Source organism: Pseudopipra pipra, chromosome 23 (assembly GCF_036250125.1).
Source record: "Pseudopipra pipra isolate bDixPip1 chromosome 23, bDixPip1.hap1, whole genome shotgun sequence".
Lineage (NCBI taxonomy): Eukaryota > Metazoa > Chordata > Aves > Passeriformes > Pipridae > Pseudopipra > Pseudopipra pipra.
The window spans coordinates 3,996,372-4,015,432 of NC_087571.1; the positions used below are offsets into that span (position 1 = coordinate 3,996,372).

Here is a 19,061-nt window from a genome sequence, read left to right on the forward strand (position 1 = left end):
TCTTGGTTTCAGCCAAGAGCACCAGTTTTAAAATATCTCTGGGCTTTAAAGCTCCAAGTGTATAATTAATATCAGAGATGGGACGGAGGTGTAACATAAAAATAATCTTTCACTGGAGCGTTGCTGCTCAGGGTCGTATTTTGGCCCGACACAGGGGCTGAAACTTGAATCCAAATCTAAACTTTGTTAGTGCTGCAACAGGGAAGTGGTGAGGGCCTGTGGCTGGAGGATTTCCACTTGGAACTGTCTAGTAGGTATTGGAAGGAAGGAAGCATTGCTGTGCTTCATTTAAAGATAATGAGCTACAGCAAACCCCCAACCAAAAGCCAAATTCACTTCATCTTTGCCTTGCTCATGAGCGAGTCAATAAGTTAAAAAGATCTATATAGAGAGAGGTGATATAATTTCACTTTCAAGAAATGGGTGAACAGGAGTTGCTGAGGAGTGTTACCTTGAAAATACATCATGATCACTTTAAACCTTGTCTGTCTTTCAGCTTTTGAAATGCTGAAGATCACATCTTGAGGGAATTTGTTCGAGCCTTTGAAGTATTTTTATGTTAGGCCCCTATGGCAGAAGATTGTATAGATCAAGAAAGCACCGGGTAGATTTATTCACAGAAAATGCATTTAAATTACCCAGCTATACGGGCTCACATTCTTCATTTATAGCCTGGTGTCTGGTCTCTGAAATCCTCCCAAGAATCGAGGTCACAGAATTTGAAAATGAGCTTCTGTACACCATATTTCTGGCCTTTGGGATGTAATGGAGCCTGCACTGTGTGGTAAATTGGACGGAATTCAGAGAAGAGCAACAAAAACAATTAAGGGCGGAGAGGAACTGACTTACATGGAAAGATTAAAGCACTACAAATTTGTGGCTTGGTGGAGCAGAGGCTACTGCAAGTCATTGGAAGGTTCTGGAGGCAGGAATGCAGCTTCAAAATCCCTGGTCTTGTCTAAACCTGTTTTTGTTTGTGTGTTTGTTTTAAAGCGAAATCTTTTCGGAGCAATATCCTCATCTGGTGCAACTTAGAACAGTCCCAGTGAAAACAATGGAGCAAAGGGATCTGGGCCAAATTATGCTGTCTGAAAGTGCAGCCCCAGTGCTCCTTTAAAACTGGCACAGCAGGAGTGCGAGTGGTAGTTTAAGGAGGCAACTGGTGTTTTAACCTCCTGCAAGGTAATTCCTGATATATTTGGAATACAAAGAGGTTAAAGGCAGATAATATTTGGACATCTTCCTTCTGTAGCACCTCTGCCTTGGTGATGTCTGTTCTGGGGCAAAGCAGAGCTGGCAAAGCTTAAAATTTCATTTAATGCTTCAGCTGAGTATTGGCAAAAGGATGGACTGAAAGGACATTTCTTTCACCTGGTTCTTCATGTGCTGTTGCAGAAATGCAGGCAGCTTTTAAGCCAGTAGAGAAAAGTCTAACACAGTCCCAGAAAACGTGGGATGTTGCCATGAGAGGCACTGAGGAGCTGCAGGTGTAACCCACTCCTGGGTGTACGTGGCACTTGCACAGAGGAGCAGTCTATAAATACCCCAACTACTCAGTGTAGCTGCTCGGAGTAGGTGTAGCAGCTCATGTTTTCAGCCTCCCAGACCCTTAGTTCTGTCCTTGCTGAGTTGATCAGGGTGGTGGCAGCTCTGCAGACACAAGGAAGGAATTGTTCCCAGTGGTCCACGGGGATTGAGTTACAGTGAGGCTGAGCAATTAAACACGTGGGCTGACTGGGAGGAAAATTAAGTGTGAAGCCCATTGTACTGAGAAACAGCCTCAGAAGGGAAGTGATGGAGGCCCTGTTGCTTGGGATGTGGTACTTTTCCTAAGGATGGAGTGTTAATTGAAGCATCATGGCCAAATTTTAACGGGGAAGTTAATTTCTGGCTCCCTTGCCTGCTCCTTGTTCCAGCTGGGGAGGGAGTGATTCCATCCTGGGGCTGAAGTCTGGCGTGTCTTGGCTGCACTTGGAGAGGAGCTGCCACCTTTCACAGAAGGGATTGCTTTTATGGGATGGGTGAAGCTGCCAGGGAGCAGAGGAAGGAGGTGGGAAGGTGGCAGCTACTTCATGGAAGTTGCTACAGATCCCACTTTCCTTTGGAATTCATGTGAGATGTTCACTGAGGGAAGAAAGTGGCCAAACTTCTCAACCATCATTAGGACTAATTTGCAGTCTTGCCAGTTGCACCAAAAAGCCAAAAGCTGTGTGGGGACTGTGCTGCCCACCCTGATTCCTCTGGGTCAGGAGTGACCTGCCAGGTACATCCTCCCAGTGATATCCAGCTCAATGGAGGAAGAGGAGGGAGAAGAAAACCCCACCCTCCCGAAATGAGTGTTTGGAAAACGGGGATTTTTGAGTGTGTGAATGAGACAGTGGCAGGAATACGGAATGTGGACCGAGGATGCCGGGGGAATTGTTTCCATAGAAACCCAACCACGGAGGCTCACATGGCTCCCCCATCTCAGACTTACAAATTCATGTGATTACCTTAATGGTCAGCATAATGGATTGTAAAAAAGGGGTTGGGTGAGGAGTAAAATTGGCTCTGAGTTGGTGGCAGATGTGGGGAGCCTTGTGCTGGAGCCCTGAGTGAGGGCAGCTCAGAGTGGCTCCTGTGCTGGGGGGGTGTGACTGAGGGGCTGCAGTAAGTCAGGACTAACTCCTGAGGACTCAGTGGCATCCTACTGGTGTCAAACAGAGGGAATCAGGCCTGGTTTCTTTTAATTAATTTGAGGGGGGAAAAACAAAAAGCTCTACATTTGTTTTCTCGGTGTATTGTTCTCCCACCTTTGCTGCCTGGTCCTTTTGCAGGGCTGGAGACAAAATCCTGTGCACGTGAATCAATAGAGTTCAGAAATGCCCCAGGAAATGCTGGTCTGAAATGTTCTCACATGCCAGATTTTATGAGGGGCCCCTGGGAGTCTGTTTTCTTCATTTGCTCGTGGAAACATCTCTTCTTGGAAAAGCCAAGGTGTTTAGGGCTAATTTATGTTCCTCCAGCCCCTTCAAAGAAAGCAACACCTAAAAGGGATGTGGTTTTGGATGATGGGCTTAAATGGCTGAGCTTTAACATTAACAAAGGGCATTTAACTTTTGGTTTTAGGAAGTGAGGGTGTTCTGGGCTTTTATGGGTGGCATTTCTAGGGTCTGGGCACAATCCTGGGTGAGCTCCCAGTGATGCCAGCTGAGGTTTTTGTGGAATACTGTTGGCCAGTCCTGCACAGGCACAAGCAGAACAGGTTGCTGTGATACCTCAGCAGCAGCTGATAAGGTGGTACTTGTGATCCCCTGGGAATCAGGAAGGGTGAGACCCAACCTGTGGGAATACCAGTTATCAGGGATATGCATCCCAATAGCTCCCATAAACCCCCAAATGCAACACCCATAGAGGAGACAAATTTTATGTGGGAGAAGAGGCTAAACTAGGTCAGAGAACCCCAAATAAAACACCGAGTTTCAAGTCCTAGTGCAGATGTGGCTTGGGCTGCTCTGACCATCTCCTGTGATCCTCTGCTTTGATTCGGGCTGAGCTGACTTGCTCTGTCTGATTTTATTTATTTTATTTTTTTTTGAAGCTTCACAACCCACAAACTTCATCTTTAATGACAGTTGTTTGTGCTCCATTTAGAAGACACTCTGTGTGGAGGGGGAGAGAAGGGCTGGAAATGGAGACAGGACAATTTTCCACGTGTTCTGCAGTAACATGTTTGTGAGCCACTGCCCTGTTATCCAAGAAATGGCTCCACAGCCAGAAGTTTATGTGATGTTATTTTTCCAGGTGCATTTCTGGGGAGGGGGGGGGGAAGGAAAATAAAGGCTAAAATGATGGAGGAAATGGCTCCCATCTCTCCTCCTGGTTCCCCCAACCTCTCAGAGCTGTCAAAAAGTTGCTGAAGGCCCTGAAAGGCTTAGGAGTAACCCAGGTCCAGGCTGGGTTGTTGGCAAGCTCCTGCAGCTCTGAGAGGAAAACATCTGGGCTTTGGGAAGGTCAGCCAGGAATGACATAGCTGCAGATATGCAAGGCAATCAAAGAGCTGCAGGGTCCCACCCAGGAGAGAGGAGAACCCCAGAGGCAGCTGGGCCAGAACTGAGACAGGATTAACAGGGAGAAGCATTTCCCCCCTCAGACTCTGTGTGTGAGTTCAGTGCTGACCCCCAAACAACGTTTGCCTGGTTTTGAAACGCCCTCCCTGGGACTAAGGGGTGAGATTGTTCTCCCATGGCTCCTAAATTACAAGGTTTTTTGTGGTGGATTGAGTAATGTTTGACATTTTTCTTAAGGACCTGGGCTGTGGAGTGTGTCAGTAGCCTTGAGGTGTCTTAATTCCAGATGGAACCTCTGAATGATGCTAAAATCAAAATGTTGGCTGGTTGATTTTCTTCCTAGTGGCCACCCTGGGGCTGGGTTTGGGGTCTGTGATGAACACAGGGGTGATCACACAGGGATGTTTTATTTACTGCTGCACAGAGGCTTCTCCTGCTCCTCACCCCACCAGTGTGGGTGCACAGGGAGCTGGGAGGGGACACAGCCAGGACAGGTGATCCCAGCTGACCACAAGGATATTCCACACCATGATCAACATATAAATCTGAGTAGCCACTCCTTACTTCCCAAAACAAGGAGAGAAAAGGTGCAGCCTGTCCCCAAACCCTCCCTCTGAGCAAACATCCTCTCTGCCCTGAGCACTGTTGGAAGTAGAAGGTTGTTGGTTTGCTGATGGTTTTCCCCCATCAATTAGTGAGAAGTGCAGCTTGAACCAACTTTGTCAAGGTTTTTAATCTTGGGGAGACTTTTTGCTGAACTGCCTGTGCATAGGAAATGTAATTGGTTGCCAGCTCACACTTCCCTGACCCGTTTCCAAAGCTATTTCATTTGATTGTGTTGGGTGATCTTCCTGAAATTATTTCTTGACTTTTATCTGAAATCCATTGATAATGGTTATTTAAGCTCTTTCTGTGCTATCTGGTTGTTTTAATTTCAGGCAGTACATCGAGGAGTTTAAGTGTGTATTAGTTATCATATTGATGGATCAGCCAAGCAAGGAACATTTGCAAATTCACATATTCCTTTTCACTGACCTGTGATAGTTGAAAGATAAGCCTCTTGCATGCCATTAGCAGTTGGAGCATCCATAAACATTTCTTGGTGTGTTTTGACGTTGTTTTGGAATAGTTGGGAGTATTTACATGTAGATTTTTTTTTTCCCCTTGAATCCATCCTAAAATACTAATTGCCTGTTTAGTTTGCTGTTTAATGCTTTTATTTAATGCATTTACTTCATGCTTTGCCTTTAAAATAGCAATGATTTAGTTTGGGCTCAGTAGACTTAGTGCTCAACTTCTGCAAAAGCAACCCCACTGATGTTATTTTGGGGTGAAATAACACCCAGAGGAAGCACAAACAGCACCAATACCCTGCTTGGGGTTGATACAAGGAGAGAAGGAAAAGGAAGAAGTAAGAGATTAGAATCACCAGAGCTAGAGGTGCAAAAACTTCAGTGTTTTGTGTTACTCTGTTCTCCCTGTGGAACCAAGGCAGTGTTGGATCCTCCAGCAAATGTGATACCAAATTTCTGGAGCCACTGATAGATCTGAAAATGGAATGAGTTTGGGTGAAGTCAACGGACTTTGAGAATGATTGTTGGAAAGAGTTTGGCCCCTGGAATGATCTGGAGGGGTTTTGTGGTGCAGCACTTGCTGCTCGAGGACAAATGAATCCGTGTGTCTGGGGGTTTTCCATAGGAACATCCTCAGGAAACAGGGTGGGTCAGCTCCTGCTTGGCTTCTGAACTGTAGGTCTGTGCTCAGCTACTGCCAAAATTTGGTTCCTGTGGTCAGGTGTACTCTGAGTTTAGTGTCTGATGATCCTTTGACTGTCTTTTTGCAGTATATGTGATTTTCCCACTGCTTCACCCCAGCTTCTTTCAGATGTAACTCTGTTAAAATCTCTTAAAACTGGTTAAAACTTGGTAACTTGATCGAAGGAGATCCCTTCAGTCTTTAATTCAGCTGACCCAGATGTGGAATCAACAGAATTATATTTACACCCTCTCCAGTAGTGTTGTGAGGCTTCATTCCCTCAAGTGTGCAAATCACTTCATGAGTCTTGGATAAAAAATATAAAATGAAGAGCACAGGCTGCAGGAGTGGCAAAGAATATTCTCCTGTTTAAAATGTCACAAGCATCCTTAGGTCTGTCCCACAGCACCTCTCTGGATCCCTGGTAACTGCACCAGGAGTTAGATCTGGTCCTTAGGCAGGGAATTAATCTGGATTATTCTTACAAAACACATCTCAAGTGAAACTTTTGCCTATATTTTTCCCAGAAGATTCTTCTCTTTCAGTCCAGAATTTTATCAGCAATTCTTATGCTAACAGGGGTCAGGAGATGAGATGTTTCTCACGTTACACTTGAAGCTTCTCATGAATAATGGCCTGTATCACCTCTATTGTCTGTCCAAAACATAAGCAACCAGACATAAGGCCAGAGGAGAAATTTAAAGAGTGCTGAATAAACCAGCAGGACAGACCAAGAACTAAGATAGTCACAGAGTGAAACAAATACAAGGTGGAGCAGATGGTTATTTGGGGAAATATCCAAGCAGATTAACTACTAGGCAGCTAGAGAATGAGTCAGTCCCTGGTTAAAAACTACCCTGAAATCTTCAGAGCAAGAGGAACAGAAGCACAGATGAACATCACTGTAGCCAAAATAAATTAGAGGTCATTATTCCCCAGTGAATTTTCTTAAGAGTTAAGTAGAGCACATCAGGCTTTTCAAAGAAATCTGAGGGGGGTTGCCACACTTAAGACCATCACTTGCTCCTGTGCAAGGGCAATCTGTCCATTTGGAAGCAATTTTTCCCATTAGTATTGTCCTTTTCCTCTTCTTCTTCTAATTAATTTCTTTGCCTTTTTTGTTCTCATATATATGTATGTGTATGGGGGAAAAAAAAAATAGCTGCAGTTTGGGCAGGATGAGAATCCCAAAATGCGTGGGGCTGGAAATTGCCATCATGGAAATTTTAGTTCCCCCCCCCTCCAAAGCCCTTCAATCTTTTCCTTCAGTGAGACTGCAGCTGCCATCTGATTTGTATTTATATATGCTCTTTATAGATATTAATGCAATAACAGATTAAACCTAAAGTAACTGTTACTACACAGAGACATCTCAGGGGGCTGATCTTGCAAACACTAATGCCTCTGAATAACTTTAATCTTGTGCATTGTATATTTGAATTTAATGGGGACTTCTTGCATGCCAAAGTTTCTCACATTTGTGAATGTTTGCTGCAACTTCAGACTTTCCCCATATGTTGATGTCAATTTGTTTTTGCAACCTCAATACGGTTTAGAAACCTAAGACTCTGATCACGGTTTGTATATGGTTTTTTTCCCCACTTCTTCAGGCTTCTTTGGGCCAGATTTTCAACTGGAAAAATGGGCTAAAACCTCACTGCTGAACCCACTTATTTTTACCAGGCTAAACCTGCCTTACAAGGGGTGTTTTTTTGGGTCTGAGCAAGCTCATAGGTAATCTGAGTTATAGGGGGGTAACGCTGTTTTTATGGCATCAGCTTCTCAAAACACTTTCTGAAGGTGAATTCCTGAAGGAAACTGGATTAAAAAACTTGGAAAAGGATCTGATAACCCAGTAGTGTTTGTATAAATAGCTGGAAGTGTCCAGGACACAGACAGGGCAGGTGTATCAAACTTGCCCGGTGCAGTTGGTCTCTGATCTCTGTGTAAGGTAAACTCAGAGTTCAGATTCCTTTTGTTCTGCAGGATCATCCATTCTGTGGTTTTTAGGTGCCAAAAGCTGCTTAGAGGATATTAATTTTACCAGATTCCTACAAAATGAAAAGCTTTGATAAAACCACTTCAGACCAAACAAAGCTGATCTCAGAATTCTTTGGGGGGGGGGGGGAACCAAAAATCTGTTCCTCTTGGACTCTCACACACAGGTGTTCAAACTCATGTGCCTCCTCCAGTGAGCCAAAGCAGTGTCTGATCCTGATATTCTGCCTTGGAATCACACTCCCAGTGCACACTCAGCCTGTTGTGCTCCCCTGAAGAAAGCTGAGCCCAAACACCAGTGGTGAGTTTGGAGTTCAATAATAATGGTAATTTTCCAGGCTAATGGAAGGGGAATAAACTCTTCCACGAGGCAACTACTGTGACCATCAGCAAAGTCTTATTCCTCCAGGTTCAACAGTTTATGTGGGACTGATGTACCCTTGGAGAAGAGGTGAATTCCCTCTAGAAATGCAGCAGCTGACTAAAAGAACACTGATGTGTCTGTGTTTGCAGTTAAGGCTCAATAACTCTTGGCATAAATCTGAGAGGCATCTGATAGGACCTCAAATTATCCCATCTCTCAGCTTTTGAGGGAATAAGACTTATTTCCTGGCCCACAGAAATGTAAATAGATTTTCTTTATTCCTGTGTCTTGACAATATTTAAAATTAGGCTGGTTTTCAGAAGAGTTGTCTCTGTATCTGTCAAAACTAAATATATATATAAATATATATACCAGTGTAGGAGAGGTAGGAGAACAATGAGAAGGTGAGAACCAAGGTACCAAACCCAAGAAAATCATTAGGCACTTGAATTAATGAGATATTTGCTTAAGTAGCACAAATAACATTGTCCATAACCTTTTCGTCACAAATTCCAGCTCCTGAGGTATTAAAGGAATGCACAAGACTTATCAGTCTGAACAACAAAAAGTCATGGGGGACGGTTAAAATACTGGCTGGGGCTTTTCAAACGTGATATTTTTCATATTTCATAGGATATTCAAGAGTTTTATCAGTTTTAGGCTGCTGCATCTATGTGGGAAATCCCATCCAAGGGCTCAGACACTTTGGAGAGGTCTGATTTTAAATATGTAAAAATTAGGAATTTGGGGTCGTGCTGGTCAGTCAGGATCTCTTTGTAACCAATGGAGAGAAGGGGGCCTTGTCCAAAGAGTGAATAACTTTAAATATTTTAGGTCCTGTGGTAGGAAGAAGTGAGTTGTCTGTTGGAATTGTTGCTCTTTCCATTCATCGTGGAGGGAGACCGTGAATAGTTGTGATAACTGATATTTTTACATCAAAACTTGTGAGTATAATGTCAGCCCTGAACATGTAATGCCTGTATTTTAAAGTTTAGTTGTTGGGAGATGCAGATAAAGGCCCTGTGAGGGTCTTTTGTTGGTTGGTTTTAAGTAGAGTCCCCATCCATGGGCTGTTCCTGAAAATCTTCACAGCATCTGTGGGCACTTACACAAGTCTTGAAGGGAAAACCAAGAAAACAAGTTCTTTAAAAACAACTAAATTAATTTTGTTAATTTAATGCCCAAGAAAAACCAGCCCTGGTGAGGGACCAGGAGCTAATTGCTGCTGTCTGGGTGACAGTGGGCTCTGGGTGGCACCCATGGGTGCCCAGGGTGGTGCTTCCTTCTCTCTTTGGTGGAGCAACCTCCAAATTCCACTGCCTGGTGGAGCTGGGAGTCCTGCTGGGGTTTAGTCTTCCGAGGTTACACCTCCAGGAGGTGCAGTGGGGAAATAAATCCACTGTAGGGCTGTTCACACCAAGCCCTGTGGCTTTGAGATGAGGAGAGGCCAGTTAATAAACTCCTCTCTGTGCCTTCTCCCTCCCTCCATGTGTGTTCTTATCCCATCTCAGATGGGCCTGAGGGTTGGAGCTTGTCCTGGGAGCTGCATTTCTGTGTAAACTGGGAGCAGAAGTGGCTCCCAGAGCTCAGGAGTGTGGCGGGCAGAGCTGGTCAGACACGCTCAGAGGAGCCGCAGTTCCAGTGCCGGGCACCCCTCGGGCTGGCAGGGGAAACAAAGCTCAGGGCTGCCAAGGTTTGTATATGGGAGTCTAGTGTTTGATCAGGGGGTGAGATCAGCCAGTGGAGAGAGACCAGAACAGGACTGAAGTGCTCTTTTTAAGTCTGGGGGATCCTGAGGAATGGGAAGCTGGGATCAACCCCCACCCTGGGCTGTGACTCCTAACCCAGTGCTCCTCAACCCTGGGTCAGTCCTTTCCACAGGACCCTGTGGCCCCTCTCTCTCATTTGGGTGCCTAGGAAATATAAAATTTTCCCCATTTCCCCTGCCTCTTGTGGAAATCCCTCCCCTTTCTTCAGATCTTACACCATGTCCAGCCTCTTCCAGCCTTTCAGTCCCATCCACATCCTCAGAATATTTTAGCACCTTGATGCCATTGAAGGTCCCTTCCAACCCATCCCATCCTATGATCTCACTTCAGGTTTTCCTCTGATTTTCTTCTCTGCCTTTCAAGAATATTGTGCTGTCAGATAATGGTCTGTAAAAGGCAGGTGCTGAAATACTGAAATACCTGCTTTTATTGGGATGGAAAGGAGGTGATTGCAGCGCTGTGGATTTGGAGGAAGCTGAGGTGGGATTCCAAGATAAGGAGACACAAGGGAGATTTTATAGGTGGTGGCTGGGTAGCAGCATCCTTGTTGAATTGCTTGTTTTAATGCTGAGCTGTAATTGTGGTATTAATCATGTGCTTGAGCACCAGGAGCATCGGGAAGGTGTCTTTTTAGTTACAGTAAAAAGCAGGAAAATGAATAATGGCTATTTAAAATGTGGGGATTGAACCCGGGACCTTGGTAGCTGAATTCCCAGAAATGTGGGACTCCCAAAGCTTAGATCTGGCCATGACTTTGAGCAGTCCAGGTGGCTACTTTTTGTGTCCTGTCTGCTGGCAGGGGCTGAGTGAGGCCCCACAGCTTTTGCAGACAGATGCATTTCCAGGAGCCCAGATGCTGCCGTTGCCCAGCCACCAGACAAGGCAAACAATCAGAGAAGCCTCCTCTCCATCAAATCCACTTGCAGTGGTCGCTCCCAAAGCTCCTCTGAGAGAGATGAGGAAAAGGAGCCCGGGAGTTCCTGCTGAAAGCTTGTCCAAACCCATTTTAAATGTAAAAAAATGAGGAAAATAGCAGTGTGTGAGCCTGTCTGCAGCCACAGCAGAGGGGAGCAGATGTAAGCAAGCCTGCCTGTGCCTTCTGAAGCTCTGTGAGCTCCTGGAAGGCAGCCAGTGCTGAAATAATGGCTGGAGGCAGCACCCCTTTCTCCCCTCTGCCTGACCTGCTCTCAGACAAGACATTTGTAGGTTATGAAGCTGTGGGCACACACTGTGCCTCACAACTGGGCAGAGCAGGGCACTGTTCAGGGCTGCAAACCTCCAGTCACGCTGGGGGAACCTTGTGTTGTGTCAGCAGTGCCACCTGCCCCAGCTCCTGGGCTCAGGGACTGCGTGGAGCTGCTGGATGTGAGTTATTTAATGCCCAAAACTACCTGGGGGTGTTGGGAGAGGGCCCTGGAGGTCACTGGGGTGTGTGTTGGTGCTGCCACTGTGCTCAAAGCCTGCTCTTCCTGCCACACCTACAGTTGTGTGCCTTTATGTCCCCTGCACAGAAAGGACAAGATGCAGTGATGTGCAGTATAAATGTTTTGCATTCAGCTTCCTATTCAAAGTTCCCTTTTCTCACTCTTACCACTTCTCCCCCTAGATTCCTTTTCTCCTATTTCTTTAGCTCAACTCTCCTGTGCTTTATTGTGAATGAATTGTCTTTGCTTGGGCACGATTTATTTATTTATTGTCCTTTGTCTGGGCATCTCTCACTGTGCTTTAGTTGCAATTATTTGGCAAGTCAGCTCGTGGGCATCATCCCAATTTGCCCTGGTGTTTTCTGTTCCCATCCTGGGTGCTGGAGCTTGCAGACTGTGTCTGGCTCCACGTGTGCCATGGATGGGCACATTCAGCTGCAGGATTAAAAAGGCTGGGTTTTGTGTTGGTTTTTGTTTGTTTGTTTGGGGTTTTTTTGTTTGTTTTTTTTTTATTTAAGGGTGCTGCTGAAATTTGAAATTGCTGAAATCTGAGCATAAAAGACATTTAGAGGCAAAGGCAGAAATGATCCTTTAAGAGCACTCCTTGATATTTGGTGAAGTGAACCTTGAAAAACCTCCCTTGTTTCCTGTTGTTCCATTCCTTGTTTTCTCTCATAAAGGCTTTTTTTCCCCTTTCCAAAATACACAACCTCCCTGGAAGTCTATTGCTCCCAAAAGAAGGTCTTGTTGTAGGTTTTGACCCAGGTCCATCTCCTATCACAGCTGCAGCTCCTTCCCTTTGAGGTAAAGCCAAAGCTGCTGAAATAATGTCAGTGCTGGAGATCAGGGCCTTCATCTGCCCCAGAGGAAGGGTTAATGCTGGGGGGGAACTTCTCCTCTGGTTTCCTGCCCAAGGCAACACGAGGGGATCTTTCAGGAGGTAAAATTTGTCCCTCATCACTGCTGACCCCCTCTTGTCTCCTGCAAGGTCCCTCAGATCACTCCTTCCTCCCAAGCTGCTTGTCAGCTGGCAAAACCTGTCGGTTTGAGCTCAACACTCAAAAAAAAAAGGTTTGGGGTTTTTTTTAAGGCACAAAACCTGCCTTTTAAAAGAAAGGCAGTTCCAGCTGAAATCCTTTTACCAGTGGCCATGTTCTGGTTAACTGCAGTTTTCCCTTTCCGTGTTCAGCTCCTCCAAACAATCCCCCCGGCGCCCGCAGTGAGGGAATTGAAATGTGCTTGGCAGCTCCAGCCTGCAAAGCCTCGATAATTTTTTGTCATCGATCCAAAAATCTTATGCCAGTTCACTGACGTGAGGTCACTCTAATTTCATCCCAGGGCTGCTGGTAGAGGGTGGTTTTTTTTCTTTTTTTTGTGTGTGTGTGTCCCGACTGCCCTCACCCCCTGCCCAGCTCTCTGCCCCCACCTCGTTTTGTTGGAGGTTAATCACTGCGTGAGGTAACTCCATCCTTGGCATGTGTTGTGAGCTGGAAATCTGGTGGCTAATTACTGCCTTCAGAGCAGAGGAGGAGGCTGCAGAGTCCTGCCCTGGGAGGGACTGTGCTCACATGGCAGGGAGGACATCCCTGGCTCACACCAGGCTGAGCCTGGATGAAAAACAGGCTCCTCTTTATAACCTAGAGCATCTACCCGGTGCTTAACAGCAGAAAATACCTGTGTGGAAGGGAGACTGTCCTGCTTTTAAACACAAAAATAATTCCTGTGTGATTTCTGCTTTGAGCATTCAGGGCTTGGGGTGAAACCGAGGCTTGAACGTCCCCAAAAATCTCGCTGGGAGGATGAAATTTGCTTTTCTTTTCTCCCTTTCTGGTCACGTTTTACCACTGGAGTTACTCAGCGAATTAATAGGTATAGAAATGCAAAGCTCTTTTCTTATTACACGCCATCGATCTGATTGCAGTGTCATTAATTGAAAGACTTGGGAAATGTGATGGATGGTTCAGTTCAGGATTCCACATTCGTTTTGGCATAGCCCTGCAGGAGAAAAGCTGCATGAAGCTGATTGAAGGGCTCTTTTTGTCTGACATGAATTATTCTTTCATTGTCAAACCTTGTAACAGCATTCAGACATAGGGAGATTTACAATGTGAAATCCTAAATGGGGTCTATTCTTAAAATAAAATTAGAAAAAAAAAAAAAAAGAAAGAAAGAAAGAGAGAGCTTTATCTCGCGACGTCAAAAATAGCTACGTTAAAAAAAAATAATAAAACAACCCACAACTATTCCTACAAATTAAATATCTTCTGCAAAACCCAAGGGGCTGATGTTTCTCACTTAATTTTAAATTATTCCAATGGCAAGGCCTTAAATGAATAAAACAATTGCTTTAATCACATAACGGTTGTCAACATTTTTATTACGTTCAAATATATTTGTTTGTCTGAGAGGGTTTGTTTGTTCTCCCCACTGCTGTCATTTCCCCAACAGAACAATTAGCTGGGAATCCTGCTCATCCTGCAAAATGAGACCAGGTTTGCTTTTTTTTCTTTTTGGGGAAAACCTGGCTGGACATTGCCGAAATGCTTATTTAAGGAAATCGTTCTGCGTTTTAGAAAACATTACCAAAAAAACCCCCAAAAAAACCCATCTCAGTGTTGTGTGCAGGGTTTCAGCTTCTCCCAGCTGCTGTCTGCAGGCAGATCTTGTCAAATGCCTTGGTGGGGTTTATTTTTTTGCTGTCCATCCTGGGCCAGTCCCGTGGTTAAATTCTTGTTCTTTTTGCGGGTCGTAAAATTTCTTTTCCAGAAACTCCGAGAAATTGCCTGCTGGTGATGGGAGACACAACCCTTAAAAAGCAGCAGAGGGGCTCAGCCCCGTGGCCTTTGCAAAGTCGAGGACGAGTTTTTGAATGCCAAGTAGCCACCCAACTTGTAGCCTCATTTAGGACTAAAATACTGAAATAACATTATCCGAGATGGGAATCAATGTCATGCCTCTTACAAATGCTGGAGCTGGGAGAATAGCTAGATTACACAGAGCAGGCAGATTAGATGAAGAAGAGGATTCGATTACATTCCATCTGATTAGTGGTGTCTATTCATCTGCGTGGGGCTTCTTTCTTTCTTTTTTTTTTTTCTTGAAAGAAAGCTGACTTATTTTATCTGAATCGGGAGCGTTTGAAGGAGGGATGGTGCAGACTAAGAGTGAGAAGAACAGGGCATTAAATAGTGGTATAAATACGCATTTCTCTGCTTTAACCACCTTCCTCCCTCAGCCCCCACGGCTCTGGGCGCCCAAGTGTGTTATAGCAGGCTGAGAACTACAGGAACGAGCACTTTTAATATTATTTAACTACTTTTCAACCTTAGATAAGCGTGGAGTGGTTACTCTCTGATTGAACCCCTAAACCCCTTTTCCACCTGAGCTGTGCACTTGCAGGCGATGACACCGGCCCCGTGAACGAGATGAGTAATTCCCATTAAAAAGGGGGGGAAAAACCACCTTTCCAGAGCCTAAGAAATAAACGGCGTCGCTGGGAAATGTTGTTCTCATCCCCCGCCCCCTCCCCCCTGCCTCTCTGCGTGTAATACCCTCCCCAACGTGGATTTTTTAAGGTCTCATTGTTCGGCGAAGGGGCGAGAATTATTTTGGTGTTTTTTTTTTTTTTCGCGAGGGGTTTTTCCTGCCCTGGCGCCGATGCCACCCGCTCTCCTCGCTCTGGAAACCCTCCTTGTGCTCCCGCAATTCCCAAGCAGCTAAGTTTGGAAATGAAACTGCCTGGCGTGGGTCAGCACAACCCCCTTTCCTCCCCCCCGCCTCCTCGAGCTTTTTGGAGCCCGTTATTTGCTTTATTTTTGGCTGTACACCCAGCTCTGGGACGCTCACACCCAGGGCTCCTCGAGGGGGCAAAACCGGTGTGAAACTGCAGCTTTCCTTTCACCTTCCAGCCACTAGACTGGTCCTAAAAAAAAAAAAAAAGGTGAGGGAGCTGGGGAGGGATTTCTTTAAGGAGGTGTTAGTTATATTTTAAATTTATTTATTAATTTTTTTTATTTTTTTCCCCCCCTTGTGCCGTCTAAAGCTGAATAAACCCACCAGTTTCTCCGAGCCCCCAAAAATCAGGAGGAATATTTTTCCTTTGGTGTCACTAATTAGCCTCCCACGGAAGCTGATATAAGTAGAAAGGGAGCTAACGAGAGGGTTGTGCAGCCTTGCAGGACTCTGAGCATATTGCACGTGAGGAGGGGGGGGAAAAAAAAAAAAGCTTCATCTCAGCAACAAACTCCTAATTTTCGGAGTTCCCCGCACTTGGAAGCGCGGGGTATGTAATTTCTGCAAATTAAATTAGAGTTGGGAGCCGTGGTCGCTCTGATCAGATCTGTGTAAATAACGTTGTCCACAGCCTGTGTAGTCACCTCTGAAATGCTCTCTGGATATCAGCCTTTTCCTGTGCTCGAGTCAGGGTGCTGGTGCTGGATTTCGGAGCCTTTTCCTTTTCCATTTTATTCCTTTTGATTTTGTTCAGGGCTTTTTTTTTTTTTTTTTTTTTTGCCTTTTTTTTTTTTTAATTTGTTTTATTTTTATTTTATTTTTTTTTGTAGCCCATTTTGACTCTGACAGTTTTTAAAGGTGAGGCTCATTTTTGTGAGGTTAAGAAGAAGGAGAGAGTCAAAGGTACCGTATCTTTCTTCTTAATTGTTTGCCTTAAGTCTAAAACATCTGAAAAACACCCTTAAAACGGTCTTAGAAGTAACAGTCGCTTAATTAATAAAAATAGTAACAGATTTAGCTTACCCTCTTTATGGACTTAACTTCAGGAAATTAGGCATCCACTCTGTCTCCTCTGGAATAATCAGCTTCTTATCTAATATATATGAAATGACCAAATACATCTTACATCATTTGCATCTTTAACTCAGGAACAATCGCTGAGGAAAAATGGAAGCAACTGCCACAAGAGCAGAGAATCTTGTCGTTTTTAAAGCCTTTAAGCCACCCTTTATTTCCCCTCTAGTTTGGCTTTTAATTTCCTTTTATTGTGTCGTTGGGGGGACGAGGATATACAATGCCATGGCTAATTGTGTTACTCTTCCCATTAATAACCTGCAACTTTCCATCCTGACGGGCGAGAAGCACGGAAAAGGCAGAAACAGATGCAATTATTTGGTGCTGGCTAAGTTCCTGTACGTGACCCAGGTGCTGGAGTACTATTTGCATGTGTTTCTCACCTTTGTTCACCCAGACACATGGGGATCTCGAGCTATTGCTGACTAATTGATAGTTGTAGTAACTGCTATAGGCTCCTTAGATTAGAAATGCATGCAGACGTGTGTCTTGAGTCAAACATTAAGGAACACACACACTCTCACTTACTTACATGGGCAGAAAGTCTTCATACTATTAGAGGTGTGTGATGGAGATAGCAGGACATAAAACAGAAGAGAGAGAGACACAGAGGGAGAGAGAGAGACAGAGACAGAGAGATGGCATGCAGCATATATACCCCTACAAATAGTTCTAAAATGCGTTTGCAAATGCAGAAGTCTTCAGAGCCATCCAACAGTTCAGCACACCCTTTTTATCTCTTCTCTGCGGGACGTCTCCATCCAGATTACTCGAAAAAAAGCGGAAAAGGTGAGAGCTCTGCCATCTTAGCTCTGAATTCATCTGATTTCCTTTTTTTTTTTTTTTTTTTTTTTTTTATATATATCTCCCCCCCTCTCCCTTGTATTCCTCATGCCATTGTCCATTCTTATGATGGCAGCCGCCCTTGCTCTTGAATGCAAGTGTCACAGCGGGAGCAAAAAGGGTTCAGGGCTGCATTGTCAAAGCCATGGTTGCCTATTGTTTCTTAGCCTTTCACTGCTCTGCTTTTCCGAGCCTCTTTCCCTATCAGTGGCCCCTGTCAAGGGGAGGAGTAGGGAGAAAATTGCAAGAGTTAGTCGTCCTTTTTATTGCACACTGTTATGATAAACAGCCCAGCAATACATCCCACAAAATTAGGAATTATAACGACGGGACGGGGGGGGGGAAAGAAAAAAAAAATATTCTTTGTAAGGTTTTTTTTTTTTTGCGTTTTGTCGCTGCCCTTATGTGTCAAAAGCTTGGTTTTTCTTAGGAAAGACTTTTGTTATTGGTGTTTTGCCCAGCAAAAAATAGAGGCAGCTGCAAAGTGAACAGTGAGCTATTTAGCCACAAGGTAAAAATTTCCTGTTGCTATTTGGATACTGATGCTTTTCAATTTTAAGGGTGTGGGGGGGAGGAAGCATGACTGAAAGCATTTCTCTAGCTGTCCATTCATTCATCCATCCATCCATCCATTCATCTGTATTTCATGTTTTAAAGGAGATTGCAAATGATTTTTTAAAAAAAGGCCGGAGAGGCTACTTGCGAGTTGGTTTTGTTGGGAAAAAATATCTCAGGGTAAGATGAGGTTTGTGTTTCAGGTGCTCAAATCTTGTCCTGGGGAAAGGAAGGGGGAACGACTGTCCTGCTCGTGCCAGAACGTGCTGGTTTGTCAGGTCATCTAAAAGTAAAATCTTGTCACAATTTCTTCCTTTCATGGGGGGGAAAAAAACCCCAACAATATAGACAGGACTTTACGTGACATTTAAGCATGTGTTTGATTGTCTTGTGTGCACCAGGCCAGCTTTGCCCGTGTTCCAAACTTCAGGGAGGTTACAAAGTCGTGGCCTCAGAAGTTTTTGTTTGTTTGTTTGTTTTGCTGCGTTTGATATTAAATTGTGGAGAGAATAAAATGATTTCTAAAATATGGCTTCCAAGGAGAGTGCAAACATATTTACGTGTTCAAGTTGGAAATACTCTACTGGTTTCACTTTCAGTATTTGTTTTTCCTGCTTTAAGAACAATCTAACAAAGTGAAAGAGAAACAAATGCGATTTCGTTTGTGCTTTTAACTGTTTCCGTAAATAGGAGCATCTTTTCAACCCTTAAATTTATACTTACTGTCCTCAGTATATTTGGCAGTCAGGGGATTTATTTTTTAGAGGTCTATTATTACGTTATTTTGACTGAGCTATTATGTGATCACAAATTATTAAAAGAAAACGCTACAGACCGTTGAAATATGTGCTTCTTGAGCCTGAATATCTAAGTCATTGCAAATGTCTAGTGCTATTTTGTCTTGTCTAATAATACCAGGCAGAGTGCTTTCACAGATGTAAATATGGTTTAAGAAGCTTGCAGAGAAATACTCCTTAAACTGCTGGACAGTTGGGCTCTTGTTTTGGTTGCATTTCAGAATATCGAGTTGTCCGAGCCTCCCAAATGATTGTTGTGAATTTAGTTGGAAAGAGAGGGGCGAGATATTTCACCTGAATTCACTCTTAACTCTCAGAACGCCGAACCAGGAGCGATTTGATGATTAAATTCTTTCATTCCATCCCACAGACAACTTGCTTCACCTTTCAGTGTTTTTTTACACGCATATATCGTCCTGCACTGCCACGTTCTAGGTCAAGTGTGGGTCTGTTTGGAAGATCTTTAGGTTTGAAACTTTTTGAAGAAACGATGAAAGAACTCCTGGCCTTGTTTTAAATCAAGCTCTGAATGCAGCCCAGGCCACCCTGGGAGCACAATGTTTAATTTCCATTCGACATCTGCCTTATATTTCCCACCGCAGGCCGGGCTCGGCGTGGAAGGAGAGCGCTTATCGTTGATAAAAAGTTTGGCATCTCTTTTGTCAGGGGTTGTAATTTCTGTTCTCTCAATCTGGACTGTC

General features: G+C 44.4%; 2 long non-coding RNA genes across 2 annotated transcripts in view; one reads left to right on the forward strand and one right to left on the reverse strand.

Annotated features, from left to right (window-relative positions):
• Positions 1–19,061, forward strand: part of LOC135401862 (uncharacterized) — a 38,907-nt gene that overhangs the window by 15,495 nt on the left and 4,351 nt on the right. The window lies entirely within an intron of this gene.
• LOC135401863 (uncharacterized) lies at positions 13,718–17,552 on the reverse strand. Its single transcript, XR_010424945.1, has 2 exons — positions 16,115–17,552; positions 13,718–15,281 (listed from the first exon to the last, which is right to left on the reverse strand). It is a non-coding gene; the product is annotated as an uncharacterized LOC135401863 (long non-coding RNA).